Source organism: Leuresthes tenuis, unplaced genomic scaffold, assembly GCF_036924035.1.
Source record: "Leuresthes tenuis unplaced genomic scaffold, fLeuTen1.0.hap1 SCAF_11, whole genome shotgun sequence".
Lineage (NCBI taxonomy): Eukaryota > Metazoa > Chordata > Actinopteri > Atheriniformes > Atherinopsidae > Leuresthes > Leuresthes tenuis.
Genome location: NW_027325365.1, coordinates 17,580,914 through 17,600,263, shown reverse-complemented (window position 1 = coordinate 17,600,263; position 19,350 = coordinate 17,580,914). Strand labels below are relative to the sequence as shown.

Here is a 19,350-nt window from a genome sequence, read left to right as displayed (position 1 = left end):
ACACAACTAGTGGATTATAGCGTAGGTGTGTGTGTGTGTGTGTTTGAAGAGGAGTGGAGCTAACAACAATGGAGTTCTTTGTGTCCTGAAAAAAAAACAAAAAAAACCACACGCACACTTGTACCGACCCAGCAGCTAAACACAGGATTTAGTTACGTTTGTGGCATTCCCGCTCCCCACTCATTCCTCAGCTCCTCTCCGTGGTAAAGGCCCGACAGAGGTTGGAATCGTCACAGTCTACGAGGACACACTCCCCAAATACCTTTGTCTGGAATTCCCCTGCAGTGTCTTGGCGGGGTTACGCTCATACTCTGGCACCTGTTCCACACCCGCCAGCTCCATCAGCGCAATGCTCACGGGGAATTCTCCTCGCATGTGTGCAACCACCCTCATTCCTGAGCACAGCTGTGCGCATGCAGGCGTTGGGGTTTCTGTTTATGCATGTGCTCATAAAAGGGCTGACAAAGTCAAAGTGCATCCAATCCAAGTGACGTCGTCTGCTCGCCGTCTTCTCCTCATGAGATGAAGCTCTACTCTGATGGTTTGTTTGAACAAAAGGAACTGAGATTGAAATTTACATTATGCCGAACCATTAAAACTGTGCCTTTGAGACCTACTCTGAAGGCTATGCACCAATATCCACTGAATGCACTTTGTAACCACCTCACCTGGGTGAAAAACACACTTCTGAATCCATTTCGATGGTTTGGTGAAATGAAAATATCCAAATGAATCTCTGGGCAATTTATCATGTCACTAAGAGATCATTAGAGCTGAGCATAGATTTGCTCTAAAAAGGCACATGTCTGAGTCCCAAATAGCCTGAATCTGTCCATCACACCAGTCAAAATGCTTTAAAAAACAGCCATGTATTATTCATCACATTCAAATTCACAGCTGCACTTGATGTAATGTTTCTTTAAGGGGAATCGAATGTGAATCTTTCTCTGAAAAAAAAAAAAAAAAAGCATAATTTTGCCACAATTTCTGCTTACGAGGACTCAAAGTGAGTAAAATCAAATGAGAAAAAGGAAAAAAAAATTGTCTGGTGGTGATTAAGAGCATCCAGACAGAAAAGCTGTCCTGGCTGCACACACAAATGTCTCTGCGCTGTATCACCGTTTCCTCAATCAAACCTGCACAATAACCAACCGCAAACTAATGAGCGAGACAGAAACAGATGCAAATCTAATAAGCACACGCTACTAATTTCATCACGGCTGTTTCCTTTCCTGTTAAACTATATCTGCCTGCTCATTACGACGAGCACCGGCAGAAGCCATGCGCCATGTCGCTGCTGATGTATGGTGTCAAAACGTGCTAATTAGTGGCTTGGCCTGGTCTGTTCACAGCACATGTCTTTTGATGTGATTAGCCTCACGAAGTTACAACAAGTGACAAGCTGCTATTTGAACTTTATGGTGTTTGCAATCTCAGTGTGTTGCTTTTACATGCATAAAGCTAAATGGGGGAAAAAAAAAAAGACTGATGACGAGATTCTGAAGCTAAACTATTGCATTCATGCTGTGTTTTTATGGACTGCAGCGGTTCTATAAAATGACCTTTTTCTGGACTGGACAGAATAACCGAGGACCTCTGCCTGTTAATCCATTATCAAAGAAACGTTAAACCAGAACAAATGTATTTTACACAACTGGTGTATAAGGTGAATAGGTCATGCAACCAAAACACTGTGTGATTAGTGCTGGTTGCCAGCGTGAATGCGGGATTGAAAATAATTCTATTCTCTGCCTCAGAATAATACTGTTCCCCATAAAGATGCTGTAATAGCAAAGTGGTGACAAACCCGCCTTTGCCTACCTGAAGGCAGCAGAGGCTCTGCAGCCAAGGACATATTTCATAACGTGGAGCTTATATCTAATGGAGTCACCTAGATGTTTACTCCAGTGATTTCCTGAGCACACCAGGGAGTTCTACTCCACTGGTTCCGTGACCCCATCAAATCCGGGAAGACTGACCGTCGAAAGCTGCACATTTGACAGCATACAAGCATGGACGCAGCTAAGTGCAGCTCTGGAGAGCACAGACTGTTTCCATGGAGTCGGGGCTCCTGTTGGGAGGTAATTAGATGCCCGTTGTGTCTCCATTGTGACCCCCCCCACACACACACACACACTTGTATTCCATCAAAGTTTGCTCTCTCTCTTTCCGTCACTCTTTCTCCTGTGACAGAGGAGACTCAGAGTGATTCACACAAACCCCATCTGCCACGACCTGTCAGCGGGATCATCAGCCTCATCATCTCTGTGTTAGCGACAAAGCTGCTGTGGAGCTAAAGTACATCTAAAGCCATCACATGTCCCTTTGTCGGTCAAGCTCCTCGTGAGTCGCTTGTTTAAAGTGTGAAAAATACATTTTTCAGCACAGTAAAGGTAAATGGAGGGAATTCACAAACATCTTCGATCAGCTACAAACAAAAGTTTCACAAAGCAGCTCTTTCTCTTCTTTTCTCATCATTAATAAATTGTTCCACGATGACACCATGTGATAATACTACCAGCAGAAGGAATTCCCTCCGTACAAGTGCTGCCAATCAGCAGTGGAATTCGTTTCAGGTCTGCAGAGTAGCATAAAGAGTGATCTATGATTATTCCACACACATACACAGGGCCCTTCCCCCATCCACGCACAGCCGTAAACCTTCTGGTGGTGATAAAGGTGTCATTGCTACCAGACTAACAGCCACTGTGTTTACCTCCCCGTTGACCTGCCCTGAAGAGACCCTGCCTCGTCTGTCCCTCCACACCAGAACACAGGCCTCACTCTCAGGGAACTCGCCTCTCTCAGTCGCACTTCCAACCAACCAAAGTCCTCGTTAGCAGCACACCTGTTATTCTCTGCAGACTCTGCCTGAATTGGAGGGAAAGCGATCAGCACTGCAGCCTGTACCTGCTGCACGCTGCTGCCGGCCAATCGTGGCCGACCTCTCTGCCCCTTCCTTCAGTGCCACTGGAGAAAGCTGTCATTTTAATCTATGTCCATTCTTATCGCTGAGGTATGCAGGCGTTTATGGTCTGTGCACACACAAGGTTAAGAAAACCCAGAAGAGGTGGAACAAAGAGCTGCACGACCGCTGGAGCGTACTGGATTGGTGATTGAAATCATTCTCTGCTCATCAGTGGTACTGATGGTACTTATCACGTTTCCATCGATCAAAAATGTAAAAAAGAAAAAAAAAGAAAGGAAAATGTTTGCCTTCACAACTCTAAGCAGACAGGATGCCATACTGCCAGCGAAAGTGAAGATTTGATTTAGTTCAGTTGTGTCTATATAGTACCAAAACACAACATAAGCCACCTCAGGGCTGTGTTTCAAACAGAGATCTGGGGTAAAGAAAGGCAAAGAGTGGTGCTCAAAGAGAGGCTGCGGCTGCTTCCCGGAGCTCACGAAACATTAAGTCACGAAATGCGATGTCCCACTCCAGTGTTCCACAGCTGGAGGGGGGTCTGGAAGGTGCAGCGAGAGACTGGAGCTGAGGGTGTGGGAGCAAGTTTCCGTCACCCACAGACGTAGCTTCGGAAGTTAGATCCACTACCTTGAGAAGAATTTCATCTCACCAAACTGGTTGTGACAGAACTGGTTTTACTTTCATCCACTTTGCAGTAAGCTGTGAGAGGCAGATAACAAATCCCTCTGGTTTGTGTTGGGAAGCTGTGCCTGCTGCTGTATTGCCTTTGGGGAAACAGGGTTCTTGACACCTTGTGGATGATGCAGATTTTTTTTTGGGGGGGGGGGGGGTAAAATATCAACAGTGCCACACCTGTTTTACAGTGTAGCCCCCCCTCCCCAACAAAACACATACTGTTCATTTTTTTGCAGTCCATAAAAAAGCGTTTGAGAAAAAATAAATCAGCAGTGACTTTCCAAAGAGGCGTTGCTCTACCGTTAATACGTCAGTTATTACATAAATTTAAGCCCTGCACCATGCAGCCAAACACCTAATTTGCAACAGCAGACACATGTGACATCCCCAGTCCTATTGTTTTGTTTTAAAATTCCCAGCACATGCGTCACCTGCAGACTTATCTTGTATTGTCTCACACAAAACGTGTCACGGGCAGAGGACGCAGCAGCGACTGGATCCCCTTTAGACGGACGCGCGCACCGCTGACTCACGCCACATACTGTGACGCTCCCATCGTAGTAAAGTGATGGAAGGGGCGCGACAGTATCTCTAACATGATAAGGAATTATGATGTCATCCCCATGTTGCTAGTAAACTTCCAGCCATGATGACACGGTGTTCTGGTCACGGTAACTGGAGCGTTTGGCTGTTTTTCAGGAATCCCAACACAATGAACACACACACACACACACGCGCGTACACAAGTACGCGAAGGCACGCACTCGGGCTGTGGGCGTGAGTGCAGTATGATTATGCTGACACGGTAGTTGTTGATTTTGTTCTCCACTTACCAGCACTACACTTTGATCCCCATCTTTGATCCAACTTGTGTTCGATGTCAAATCAATAGAAGTACGAGATATTCCCAAATTAATGAGCGCTCACAGGACAGCGTGTTCAGCCGGCATCAGTGGGAGAAGTGGAGCCTGACTCCAGAGGCACTGGCTGATTGATGGGCGAGGAGGAAATGTCTTGTTGATATTATTGGCTTGTCAAAGGTCCCGGCTCTGGACAGGTTTCCGGGCTCCGGACAGGTCAACAGCGGACGCAGGCGGAGGCTGTGTGCCGTGATGAAGCAAGTCCCTGAATCAGCGGTGACAGTCCTGCGCCACGGAGACACGGAGGGCTGCACGGTACATCCACGCGTCCCCTGAACCAAGTGGGCAGACAGCGGAGGGGAGCGAGAACTACTCTCACACCTGCCAGTGAGACGCAACAACACGACTTCCGCTTCCCATTTTCAAAACAATATGGTCGTCTGCAAATAAGGGAAGTGCGCTACTCACGAGACCTGGATTAGCTCACATTAAGTGACTAAAAATAAGGTTTCAACCGAAGCTATTTACGCCACTTCCCGCAATAGATGTCGCTACTTTGTGTTTATTTTGAATCTAACTTTAAGAATGATTTGGCTAAATAATGCAGGTAGGCTAATTGCTAGTTTGCCGAATGGATAGTCAGGTTTGACGACAGGAGCGAATGAAGCCGGTGTTTTTCATGTAAAATAAATCACTTACAACGTCTTTGCCATTTGAGTTGGAACTTAATTTGTCATCTTTAAATCAAGTTCGGTGTGTGCTTTTATTTTGAACGTGAAGCTGATTTCCGGTAGCACACCATGGTTTTACGCTGTCGTACACATCTGCAGCTTCTGGTACCCACTCTCATTTCACAGCTCTAATCATTGTCGCCTGGACTTTGTCGGAAAAAGAAAAGTCTGATGTTATACAGCTCAGCTTGTAAGTATCGCCTGTATTCAGGTGTATATCTCACATGTGAACAACACACATATGCACCTACGGAGCTTTGAATTGGAAGCATATTAATTCCAAAACAAACACAAAAGATACAAAATGTTAATTTGACATTCAATAATGCTCGCTTGTTAACTAATGAGTCATCCCCCTGCATAATGAGGCTCTTCAAACTGCAAATTTCATGAAACAGTGAGCACTTTTTTTTTCATGTACTCTCCAGGCAAAATGTCTCTATTACTGCAGCCTGAGTGACACACGCCAACTATGACCCCTGAATGACAGGGCGCTTTGAATATGGAAATGGGACCCTAACATTCAGGCTGGATTTTCATTCAGATCTGAATTAATTAATACCATTAACCTGATTCAACAGCTACAACAGGGACTGTCTGAACCTTCTGGAGCTGGAGTGATGAGTTAAGGAAATGGGGTCTTGATTTGTGTTGACTTGGCTTCCACTGTCTTAATGGTTTTTGCAAGGTTTTTCAGGAATTGGAGAGAGGTAATTAATTTGAACAGGGGTTGTTTGAGAGATAGAGAGAGGGAGAGAGAGGTGGGCCACGACAGAAATACAGGTAATTAAGTGGGTGAAGTGCAGAGAGGTAAAGGTCTTTATTGTGCCATGAGAGGCTATGAGTGAGCTGCTGTCCCTGGAGCTTTGACGCCTGCTGCTGGCCTTCTGGATGAGAGGGGCGATGGGTCTGACATTGCAGAAAAGGACACAGATTAATGTTTCTCGGTATTATAGACTATATACACGCCTAGGCATTGAACCAGATGCTGGAGATATACAGTAGGTGAGAATTACCTCTCATGTAAGCACGCTGTTTCACTCAAGACACACATACAACACACAAATGTATTGATCCACAGTACGTGCAAACGTCTTGATCCAACCCTCATTTCTTTATATTTCGCTTCCAAGGAACAGACTTTCTTCTAATTATTTAACTTGAGCTTTCTGAAGGTCTTCCAAAGTTTTTCTTTGGACATTGACTACTTTTTCACCGATTTTCAGTCCTGTCTTTGTACCTTACCATTTTCATCGTGCTTTCACAGGCTTTTGCTTTTGTTTATCTGACCTTTAAATGATTAAAGCATAAAAGGGCACCTATCTTAAGAGATGAACCAGTCGGTGTCTGATATTACAGACAACTTAGCGAATGATCAATTGTAAATTGTATCTTTAGATACTTTGTACTAGCAGCATATCTATCTTTCTTTCTTTCTTTCTTTCTTTCTTTCTTTCTTTCTTTCTTTCTTTCTTTCTTTCTTTCTTTCTTTCTTTCTTTCTTTCTACACAAAATGCCAAAGAGAAAAGAGTTTGATGGGTATACTATAAACTGTATTTTTTAGACAAAAACAAATGGTCTTCATGGAATGGTGGCTGTCATGAATTCATTCTTAAAGAAGGAAAACATGGAAAATAGGTAGCATATTACAAATGTCACAAGAAAAGGACTGAAAATCAGCGACACCCTGACTTTTTACACCTTTTAGGCCTCTTGTATGCCAAGTTGAAGCATTAAATAACACCCGCAATCGTTTCAGGTAAAATTGGCTCAAAATCAGAACTTATACCACTCCTTTAGATTCTGTGCCATGAAAGAAATCAATAAAGAAAGACCAGAAAAAGGAGAAAATCATGTGGCAAGAACACACATGACTTTCCGTGTAGGCTATACAGTATTTAATGATACCTGGCTGTTCTAAAATAAATGGTTAGGCCTGTGGCAACAAAGTGTTTTTTCCCAGATGGAAGAGTGACTTCCTGCAGTGTGACAGTGTGAACATATGCAGCATACACACGAACAGAGTATAAACACAACACGATTCAGCCAGCATATGAGGACATACATGAAATCTGTGTTTTACGATGTTTGTCGGAGCCGTGGTGCTTCTGCACATTTGAGAAAAGAAAAAAAAAATGACCTTCTCATAATTTCCAAATGAGTAGAGGAAGCATAAGCAAGCACATTCAAATGTTTGGCATTGCCTCTGCTCCCCTCTCCCACCCTGCAGCCTCACATTACTCAGTGATGGTGTTGCAGCAGTATTAGTGATGATGCTGATACCAGCTTTAACACTCAAAAAACCCCCCAAAAAAAGAATTTGCATGCAGTGTATAACACCCGCGCTGCACCTTTTTCAGAAGCTGTAGTTTGGCGTCGGCCTGAGATAACAACATCGCAGAGTGGTGCTGTTAATAGACTTGACAGTCACAGACCAACTCTAACACTCACAGTCAGTATAGGTGAGATATAATCTTCTCATAAAATGCAGCATTCAAAATCATTAGCGCAGTAAAAAAAGGTTCATTTTGGAACATGGCTATGCAAATTCTTGATATGAACCTACACACTGTACAGCAGAGCTGGCCGTGGCAGAAGTGACAAACACAGCTTAAATGTTTACTGACCGACTGAAAGACAAATTTCACCAGAGAGCTATGGCCTTAGTTTTATTCATTTTTTACCACTGCTACCACTGCTCTTCCTCTATGGCTTGTAGTAGCTCTGAAGTGTTTTATGTCTCTGCCTTCTCTTCACCTCAAACAACTCTGTTTCCTTTGCTCTCCTGCAGGGTTTCAACATGCGCTGCCAGGAGCAGCCTCATTATTCACACCACTGCAAATGTACCAAAACAACGTGAAACTACTTTGGCACCTGTTGCAAATATAAATCACTTGCAAATGGGGCTATAACTTTGACTAAACAAATTAGATGGGGTTGTTTTGGTCCAAGACTGCAGACACCGTCTGCTGTGCAGCGAGGCTCCCATGGACAACAAACGGTCGTAACATTTATGTTGGAGCACCTCTGGTGTAACATGAGGATGCAACAGGGTGGTGGTGGTAATTGTAATGTAATACTGCACTACCTCTCCTCTACCGGAAGATGAATGGGAGGCAAATAGAAGAAACATTAGCTACACATATTGAACAGCAGTAATAGTGACAGGACAGACTCTTGGTTCTGGTTTGGTTCTCGGAGAACTGAGGGAGCTTTGCTCTCTGTTATTTGATGGTCCGCCGCTTCTCATGAAAAGTGCAAGTTGGTCAAAATATTATTAGTGCCAAATCCCAAACTAGTCTGCCACCCAGACCCATCAGTCTGCACTTCCCCAGGCGCCTCTCTGTCTCTGAATGGCTCAGTTTGAATGCTACCCATCCCATGACTCCCCCTTTCAGAAGAGGAGGACGAACAAAATGAGGTGACACAACAAGAGTGCTCTTTTGTGGTGGTTGAGGAGGAAAGGGAGGGTTGTCTCACACTCCCAGCAGTAGGCCCCCTTCTGGCAGGCAAAGTAGTAAGAACTGAACAAACAATGGTGGGAATACTGAGTTCCAACTAAGACAAAAAGTGTGTCAGGACAGTATGATCTGGAGTTGTCCTGACCTTAATCCACTCAAATGTTGTGGAAGGCCCCAAAGTAAGTCGTTCATGTGAAGAAACCCACCTATATCTCAGAGAAGAAGCTGTTTTGGACGGAGGAATGCACAAAAACGTCTCCAAGCTGATCTGTAGGACTGATCAACATGCGAAAAAGCAGGTTACACTTGGTGCTGCACAGGGGTGACATAAGACACAAAAAACAAAAGTTCACATACTTTTGCCACTCAAAGGTGTATAATATTTTGTCATTTTCCCAAACAAATCAAGGTATTATACCTTTGTCACATCCATCCAGTTTTAAGATTTGTGAGAAAATCTGACATTCATCTCCCAAAATTCCACATCTGGTCTCCTCAGCTCCCAGATGTTTACAGACAGATGTTAAAAGAACATGGCCCTGCCCATACTTTTTTAAAATGCGCTGCTGCCGTCAAATTTAAGATGAGCTAACATTTTTCATCAAACAGTAAAATGTCTAACTGTCAACACAAGTTTTCTATGTTCTATTCTGAATAAAATATTGTCTTATAACAATTGCACATCATTTCCACCGTGTCTCAACCTCTTTTGAAAACATATTTCTGGCTTCTGGGGCATCACTTGTTGGTTTTGTCGTTTTGTGTGACTCTTAAACCGACCTACGTCATGGTGAACCTCATCCTTTCTGGGCTCCATGGCACAGTGGGTGTTTGTTCCTCCTTCTCGTTGTCAGCCTGTGAAACAGGTGAGTTGCTAAAGTTGTCTGTGGGTGTGTTAACTCTGAGAAATACACAAATGTTTGATAGCGTGGAGATGAATCATACAAGAGGAGACAGAAGGTAGGAGAGGTGAACACAAAGAGGGGAAAGAAGAAAATGACTGCAGTTGGCTTTTCAAAGGACTCCGTTAGAAGAGGTCTTAGTGATTCAGTGTGACATCTTTAACCTTCTATAGCGTGAGTGTGTGTCTGTGGGGGTGTGTGAGAAAGCTTCAACAACTTGATTTTTTCTTTCTTTCCTCACCTGCACATGCTGCCTGTCAGTAGCAACCAGAGGAGACTGTGATGACAAGCATCTGTCCGCAGACTTGTCCTCCCACTCAGCACGTGCCCCTGCTTCTCTGTCAGAGGGGAGGATATAATTAATGACGTTAGTGTCAGGTATAGTTCAGGCCTGGATGTCAGTCACATGCTGAGTTTTCCAGCAGGGATCATAATCCCTTTCATGTTTGCCAGATTTCCAGGGTAAGAAGGGTCTGTCTGTGTTTAGCCCGCCCAAAGCAGAGGCCATTTATTGGGACACAGACCTCGGCCATTCTCAGTGTCCTGCAGAGTACAGGGAATTACCGAGAAATCTGCCGTCTGCTCAAGGACGTTTATTTTCTCTCTTCCAACACATCTAGAATAGCTTGGATGACAACAGTAAATACATTTGAAAACTGATTATAGAAATGATTTACCTGATCCTTGTATATAAAATGCTCACACATTTAGAGTAATTCTGATTGTAGTTTTGATTATTTGATGCATCATTTGTCATTCCTCACAGCCCCTCAAACCAGTGATCAAAGTCCACGTCAGCTGCAATATTCAAGAGGACTAAGTGAAGAACATGTGTAGTCTTGTTTATTCGACACATCTCATGAGTCTTTTCCACAGTCTGGTTGAGCATACAGGGACTTCAACGTGGTTGCGCACGACAGTTTCTGACATGTGTCGTGTCTTGTGTTGAAAGCGAGCAGGAGAGAAAGGACACAGCCCGGAATGGTTCATGCAAGGTCAGCGTGAAGACTCAGGAATCCCCGTTGACAGCTTAGGTCCTGACATCCGGCCTCTCGCAATGGCTCAGAGAAGAGAGCACATAATGCAGTCCCAGTGGAATAAACATTCTCTCCACAGTGTTAGTGTTGATCTGATTGAATACGAAGAGCACTCAGGGTTGCTGGATACAAACATCTACTGGTGCAGTTTTTACAAAGTTAACGACAGATGAAACAAAATGCTTGGAATTGAAACAGAACAGGCCTATAACACAGGATAACAGGAATAGTAGTGTGGCTATGCTAGCCGCCTCAGCGCGGCAGTGAGATAAACATAAATGCTTGCATGGGATTGTTTGGTGGGTTTTTGCCATGGTTTGTGATGAAGATGCCCTTTTCAGGTATTCACCGGTGGAGTTGAAAAATAATAAAATTTATAGTTTTTTGTTTGTCTTAACATCAACTTATGTCACAAAGTGCAAGTATGTCTACCACATTTTAGAAGTCCAAAGAGTCTCCATATTTATTTTTGCTTTCTGTAAATGTGGCATGTATTTTCTAACTGCTAGGGTTTGCTGGTTTGGGGAAGTTTCCTTAATTTGATTTATCTTGGGGGTTGTTGTAGTTTGTTGATGAAAAATACGCCTCAACATAAATTAAGTGGATGGTCTGGAGGCTTTCAATCATGTCATCAGGAGATCAAGTTTTCCCAGCGGTCGTATAACATATAGATGTCCTAATATCTATCAAAAAGCAAGTGAGAGGTAATGATTGATTTTCTTTTGTACACAAATAGAAATAACATGGCTGCACTGTTACCTACCATAACTCTTGCCCAGTAAGTTGTACCTTCTGCCCTTCAAATCTCCATGGAATCAAATTTGATGTTCCAAACTATATGTCACCTAAACACCAGCATTTTACCCAACAATGACAAAAAGATTAAATTTGTAAACACTCCTAGGGATCTTTTGGAATTTGAAATGTCCTTTAAAACAATTTGAAAATATTCAAGCCGAGTCCAAATGTATATAAATAGCTAGCCTTATGTAAAATGGGTTTCAGTGGGCTTTACAGTTGAAATACAGAGATTACTTAAAGCTTAAACCTGGACACTGTTCAGTTTTTAAGTGTTAACTAAGCATGTCAGCAGATGGGACTGAATGGGATTCCCACCAATAAAGTGATGCAGCTTATAAACTACAAGCATTGAACAACAAGTAAAAGGTGCATCTGAAGATGCAATCAAATAATCAGCAAACTTCTTTAGTATGGGTCTCTGTTTCATTTCTTCACGTTTTGTTCACGCCTTCCGTCTTGGTGTTCTTCTCACTTAGATGCTGCCGGAGGCGGAGTGATTGACAGACCTTCGCTCAGACTCTGCTGGATATAAGCCTTCCCGCCTCTCCCGTTGCCAGGGTGACAGATGGGCTTTCTCGGCTGAAACACTCAGTTTCCGTCTCTGTCACCTCAGACTGGTGAGTGTGTGAGAGAAACGAGAGGAGGATGAGACTTCAATCCTACACTTCTCATGACAAATTACACATGTACAGACAAACAGGGCATAGTGAGTCGCTTATGTGTCTAACTGTGTCTGCACCTTGTAGTCCATCACACTCTGCTCGACACCAATCTAGCACACTATTCTCTGGCTGGAATGCTAGCAAAAAGCAAGCCAGTGCCTGTGAGAGCCTGTCTGTGTGATTCATAGAGATAATATTTCTCTGCTTTTCCTCAGTGTCATGGCTTCCCGCTCAATCAAAGTTATTCAAGGGGTCTTTGGTTAAAAACTAATAAAAAAAACAGGTAATAAAAAAAAAAACACCCTGGAGGCTACTACCCTGCCTAAAGTGGCTTTCATTTTGTCTGTATCTACCCTACCCTCTTCTATTCTGTCAGACTCTCCCTTTTTCACTAAGTATGAGCTCTAACAAGGTTGCTATTAGCACAGTTCATCATTCACAGGCAGTACCCATGGCACAATTGGGCCAATGCCAAGTGAAATGAATGACATCATCCATTGTGCTTGTCGCCTATCTAGTTAGGCCTCCAGACACCAATGCGAAGCCCTGGACATTATTAGTGCTGAACCATTTCCATCATCCTTCAGCCAGAACTGACTTCATCCATCTGAGTCAATTAATACAATTGCCTCTGTCTAATAATCTGTTTTTGTCTCGACTACTAATGAGTACAAGTGCCGGATCATTCCTGAAATGATGCGCGCATCTATCACACTGAACCAGGTGTGAAGCATGACTCATAGCTACACTGTCTATTTCAGACTCTCAGTCTATTTCTGAGTTTATTCAGACTCTCACCCCTGCATGTGAGAACCTGTGTGTTAAGTTAAATAAGCATACCTGCCACTGCCACCTTCAATCCAATCCCATTCCACTCTATGATATAATTGAGATCAGAATGAGACAGATTCAGAAATCCCAGATTTTACGATCCAATAATCCATCTCACTTTTGTGCTGGTTCTTCAAAGCAGCATCAGTTTGGATCACCTTGATCCAGAGAAAAAACTTTTCATAAGAGCTTTGAGCACATGTAACAGCAGATGAGTTTCCATTTGAAATGTGTTGTACATTTTATCTGAAAATTTGAGAAAATCTGCTAAAAAGAAATACAAATTTATGCGTGTTCCCATCCAGAGAACACTTGTAAAATGTCAGACAAAAGAAAACAAACTGGATAAAGTGACATGATGGAAAGTCTGGTGACATAAAGCACATTTGATGCAAAAAAATGGAGATTTTTGAACAACCAATATTACAAGAAGGTGGTCTAGAGTCCCTGTAGCAGCATTCATTCCTGTGACGTTTGTATAGCATCACTTATCAACTGAATCCGTTTCTTCTAGGATTTTCTCACATTTCTGTTTTACAAAGTTTTTTTTTCTTTTTTCTTTTCTCTCTGACCATCTTAGCTATGTTGTACCATCATATCCTATCCTGTCCAGTCCTGTTTGTCCTGTCTTGTCCTATCCTAACCTCATTTTTATATTTGTATTTTCACAAATTACCTTCATAATTCAGTGGAAATCTCAATTTGAATCCTATTCTACTTGGTTCAGTCCAGTCCTATATTATTCAAACCCTTCCATCCAATTCCTTCTCAGTCCAGTATAGCTTTTTAAAGCCCCCTTCTGCTGATTTAATCTGTTACAGACACAGATAAACTGATCTTAGTTTTAAAGAATGCAGGTCAATTCTTCTTCTTACTGAGCCCAATTTTCTACCAGATCTCTGTAGAGGCAAGCAGAGCCCTTCAGAAACATATCACACGTTGTACATTTTCTTTCTGTCTTAAAAGTAGGACAGCAATCTGAAAGCAAAAGAAAGACATGAAATAGAAAAATCCAGGGAACCACTCATATAACTTGCTGTCAGAAAGAAGAGAGATCTCATGGGGATTATGCCGCACCGCTGAAGAGCTCATGACAAACATTATTGGAATGTGTGAGCAAGTATAGACGCAGTGTCGAACATCATCATCATCATGTGTACCTGCTCCTGTGATGTCATGTCTTATCTATTATTGGATAGATGTAACACACACTTTGAAATGGTCTCCTTTAAAAACTTCTTTTCATGCCACTGCTTTTAAGTTGATAACGGTTCCAGTTGGTATAGGTGGCACAACCCTCTCCTTTGTTTTGCTCTAAGTTCTTTGTTGGTTTATGTACGTAAGTATATTATCACCCTGTTGGGAGCCAGACACGTAAAAGAAGAAGCAGATGAGGGACCGAGGTGAGACGCTGAGCTGTCTGCAGAGATAATTAGAGAAGAAGGTGTCTAAGTGAAACTGTTGTGTTAGTCATGTGGGGCTGCATACACGTACTCTCTTTGGTAAGCATACAAGACACGCACATGTACACACAAAACACCCAAATATGCAAACACATCTGAATCCTGTCTCATCTGACAGCAAGCTCACACATTTTGTTCAGCAGGTATTTGACATGTTTAATTATGGGTGGATAATGAACATCATGTCAGACGCTCAGATGTAGTGTGTTACAGCACGAGGAGAACGCTTTGTGATTCACACGGCCTGCGCAGGTGTTGGAGCACACACACAAAGGCAAATTACATCCGAGATGTGGTAAGTTATGAGGAGCCAGTAATGAATTGGAAATGGCTTCTATAAAAATCAACTTTGATTTGCACTCCCTGACAGTCGCTGTTGGACAAAAAGATTTAATATGATGTTCTTTATTCCTTCTCCTATTACCCCTGTGGGTTGGATTTAGTCAGTATTCAGCAGTGACGACATAATTGTCAGAGGCAATATTTTGAACAAGAAATTTACCACAATCCTGGCTGTGAACATCAGCATTGTTACAGCCCTGGTATGTTGCCAAGTCAGCAGCATACATACTGTACCAGTAATTCTGACAGCATCAGAATGAGAGGGAGCAAAAAAAGAGAAAATAAAGTGCTCTCTGCAGTGAAAATGCTTCAGCTTTACAGTGTCACACTGACAGCGCATGCATACAGATCACACAGACGAGAAATAGGCACGTGCCTTGACAGCAAAAATCCATAAGCAGGATGCATTTGGAAAATTCAGGCAGTGTGCGCATACTTAGAAAAAAAACGTAAGTATGCGCACACTGCCATGACTTCAGCCAAAGGATATGGAGACCTATTTGAATTGGTCACCCGTGACATGTGCAGCTTTACATCACCAGAGGATCTATAGTTCATGAAATTATTATTCATTGCCTGCTGAAGCATGGAGAAGACTGGGTGAGTGCTGCTTCCAGTCATGACACAAGCTGAGAACTCTTTAGGAGCTCTGAATGGGTTTTAAACTGGAATCCTTCACATGTACACATGCAAAAAAGGTGAGCCATGAGAGCAAAACGGAATCATGTTTTAACTATTGATTTTATCTTTCATATGTATAATTTTTTCTGATTTTATCTATTGTTCTTATTTCCTTCTTTTGTTTAAATTTTAAATCGTGCTTTTTATTTCTTCTGTTTTAATGTCTCTGTGAAGCACTTTGAATCACCTTGTTGTTGAATTGTGCTATACAAATAAACTTGCCTTGCCTTGCCTTAGTATGACTCATGAACAGTGACTTTCAGTGACTATTTAATTTAATGTAGATCCACATCATGTTTAATGTTGCATCATGTGCTGCATGATGAAACATTACTTTTCCACTTGGGCACTCATGGAAGCTTTGGCAGACTGACATAAACATTGGCGACACGTGATGAGAGGCATAGTGTCTATTGCTGATTTCCAGGAGGACATTGTTAGTTTGCTGTGATTGCACCTTCTGTGCTGAATTAGGAAAATAAGTCAAAGTTGCCCTTTTTTAAGCCCTTGGGATTACTATGACCTGGCTGACTGAGAAAGACCTTTTTTTTTTTACCCCCATTCCTCTGGGAGACTACACAGAGACAAGAAACCCATTAAGAAAACGTGTATAACAGTATGTTTGTGAAAAGTTAAGTCAGCTCGAGGGAGGATAAGAGAGACAAGAGAAGGAAACAAGCAAGTGAGAATGGCGCAGAGACCGATAGAATGTGTGAAGAAGAAACATCGCGCCTCATTATGTGTGGTGATTAACCCATGTGGTCCTCTCCTCTCCCTAATTACCAGCACATTGCTCCATCATTACTGGGATTAATGCACATAGGGCAGCATGTACAATAACCTCAAGGCACTCTTTTGAAAATACAAAGAAAGCTCAACATGCGTCATTGCTCTTTTGTTGCTTCTTGAGAACTTTTTTCACTCTCAGTTCAACCTTGCTCATTAAAGTGGACACACTTCAGATCTAACATCTGAAAATCTATGGTGAATTTAACATTGTCTCTCAGCACCATCACCCTACCTGTGGGGAAAGCCATTACTGCTATCATCCCTCCGTTAGCCTGGCCTTTTAGCCGTACAATTTTTCATGTCTGTATTTGACATAAAGCTCATTTGGGGATATCTTCCATGATACAGGGAATTTGTTATTGGGCACAAGGCTGGTTTGTTTTTGATAGTCTTTCCACAGGCCCTCTGCTGGGTTTCCTAGCAACAGGTCTGTGTAAGGGCTGTTGCAGAGGGGGTTAGCAGCATCCCCATCCTGATTGGCCTTTAATTACTTTAATGGAAGGGAAGCTTTCTGGATACGTACCCCCACCTGCTCACAGTTCTTTCCTAGTTAGTCACTCATCTACTTTGTATTCACTTTAAATTTCATGCTGTGGAATCCACTTCAGCATTGAACTCAATTTAATTCTCCATTAGGATGAGCCAAGTACACCCGAGTGTATTTTCTAAGCAGCATTCTAATGTGAGCATGTTAACATGCTGAGAATAACATTTAACCAAAAGCACTGCCGTGTCTCAGCCCCTCAGAGCCATCTGCATGGTTGCAGACTGCTTTGTCTTCTTTCTTTACACATCCCACTATCTTAAAGGTACAAATATCATCGTTATGCACATATTAGACACACATGCACACACTGCACATGCAGCTTCCTTGGGTCATCGTGAGAGAAGTTGTTTCACTTTAAGGCTTAGAATAAAAAACACATTTAAAGGAACTGACAGAGGGAGAAAAAAGCTGAGCAGAAATAAATAGATGAACAAGAGGAGGAGGCCAAGTTGGAGCGAAAGTGGCAAGAAGACGAAGAGGATGAAAAAATAAGATGTTTGCCTGGTACAAAGAGCTGCCTGTGGAGAAACAGAAACTGTATTTCTAAATTTGTAAAGCGGGCGAGGGCTTGTGCGTCTTTGTGTGTACATTTGGAGAGTATGTGAGTTCACAAACATGTATTGTGTAGGTGGATTTGATGAGCACGCTGGAACAAGTTAGACAGTAATAAAAGATTTTCCTTGAGGCTAAATACTCACCTCAGCACATGTCCCGCTCTTTGTTAACAGGGCAGTAACTCACTGGATATTAAAGCCTCCGACACACTAAAGAACAAAAATCCCTGTACATTACCTTCAAAGTGCCAGCTCTCAGTAATTAATTTCAATCCAGTCCAGCCTATTATTAATCATTCTTAAATGGTGAGCCCAGTCATTGTGCATGCTGTTGGAGTATTCTCCAACAACATCAGCTCTGTAGTTACATTGGATGCATTGTGCAAAATACTCAGATTTCTTATATAACACCTTGTAGTTGAAATTGAAATGCCCACATCCTGAAGGCATGATTTGAAATGCAAATTTACCCAAGCAAAGAAAATTCTTCTTAATGTCCATGATTGGCTCAAGCTTCGTCATTTGTTTGTATAATTTCCACTCAGCCTCCAGCTAAGGCCCACTTTCCTCCAGAGACTAGAGTGGTTACTATGGTGAAGAACTGTGCAACAGCGTTTACTAATGTTGGACTCCGTTTCCGTCTCTCAGTGTGGGAAAGGTTTTCTGAGAACATCCCAGCTGTTTTCTTTTCATGGAATTCTTCCAAAATCACAAATTAGAAGATAGAGCAGCTCAGGTAGCTATTAAACTACTAAGCTGGTGTTTAGATTTATGTGGGCATCATCGATGATCTCAACTCTGTACTCAAAGCTTTTTCCGATCAGAGAGCTGGCAGCACAATGAAGAACTATGGATTGAAGGCCTGGAGCCCATTTGTGACCACTACAAGTCACACAAAGGTGCAGTGGTGTCCTTGGCGCTGCTGTATTTCCTTTCCTCCTGGTGAAGAGAATCATTTCAGATAGTTTTGTCAGCTCCTGATCATTTACCTGGAAGAAATGTTCCCTGACTTGGAAACACTGGCTGACGAGGAGCCGGTCGCTGAATCTCTGATGCGGCAGCAGAGCAGGGATTCAGAGTTCAAAACCAAATTAAAATGCCAAGAGGGAAAAACATTATGACAATTGCTTCTGCAGCAGGCTCCCATGATGTGTTTGATGAGGCACAAGCTGGCTATCAGTTTATTTTCATGTGATTACAATGTCATTGTGCAGTAACAGTGCAAAGGAGCACAGTTCATATTTTTCCTGTTTAGGTATGATCGATGATTATTAAAACAAACAAGCAAAATCAGGTCCACAAAGTATCAAAAACAGTGTACATTAAACAGTGTACACCACAGAAACTGGTCTGTTAGCTGCGCCACCAGCTGCTAAATGCCTGGCAGTGTGGTGATATTTCAGGCTTGAAGTACTTCGATGATATGGAAATTCCTTACTGCAGAAATGATGTGAACAAGGTTAAAAACTCAAGTTTTACCAGAGGAGGGCTTTAAGATGAGTATTGTTGGAGAATTAGTGTGGGGCTGTTAGTGAGTCATAGAGTGTAGGCCCGGACAAGGCAGGAACAGAGGTCTATGTATAGAGAATGTGTTTGCAGCCAGCTAAAGACTCTGACAGCTTCAATACACATCTGATTATATAACAGCGTAGCTGTCACAGCTCTATAGAAAACGTATACATGTGTGGATGAGGCACAAATGGCTTTACTCCTCATCTTGGGGATTTGCTATCATGCCCACCTCGTCACTAAGCGAGTCTTTGAAGACGTTGTGCCCACTGTAGCCACACACCCACACCAATCAGTCAGGGCAGCTTAGACAAAATGCTGTGCAGACCCGCTTGTGTTTGCATGTGTTGGATGTGTTACTGGGGGATGGTGTGATAAGAGAGGGTTCAGTCATTGTACATGTGATGTTTCCTCTTCAAAGAATCCTCATAACTGCACGCACGTGTGCCCATCTGCGCATGTTTTAAGTGGTTGCAGAATATTGTGTGGATTGTGTCTAACTGGGCATTCATATGTCCTGTGTGCGTGTGAAGACTTGTGTCCCTGTGTCTGTGTCCTCTCATTTCCAGCCTCCTG

At 42.6% G+C, this 19,350-nt stretch overlaps 1 protein-coding gene across 6 annotated transcripts in view; it reads right to left on the bottom strand.

Annotated features, from left to right (window-relative positions):
* The window catches only part of LOC140318152 (ras-GEF domain-containing family member 1C-like), a 57,720-nt gene that overhangs the window by 19,432 nt on the left and 18,938 nt on the right, over positions 1-19,350 (bottom strand). For 4 of the 6 annotated variants that reach the window (XM_072395847.1, XM_072395850.1, XM_072395851.1 and 1 more), the window contains exon 1: positions 4,438-4,837. The gene's annotated coding sequence lies outside the window, so the exon portion shown is untranslated. Of the gene's footprint in view, positions 1-128; positions 372-4,437; positions 4,838-19,350 lie in introns of those variants that run through there. The other 2 variants (XM_072395848.1, XM_072395849.1) reach the window with 2 other exon arrangements.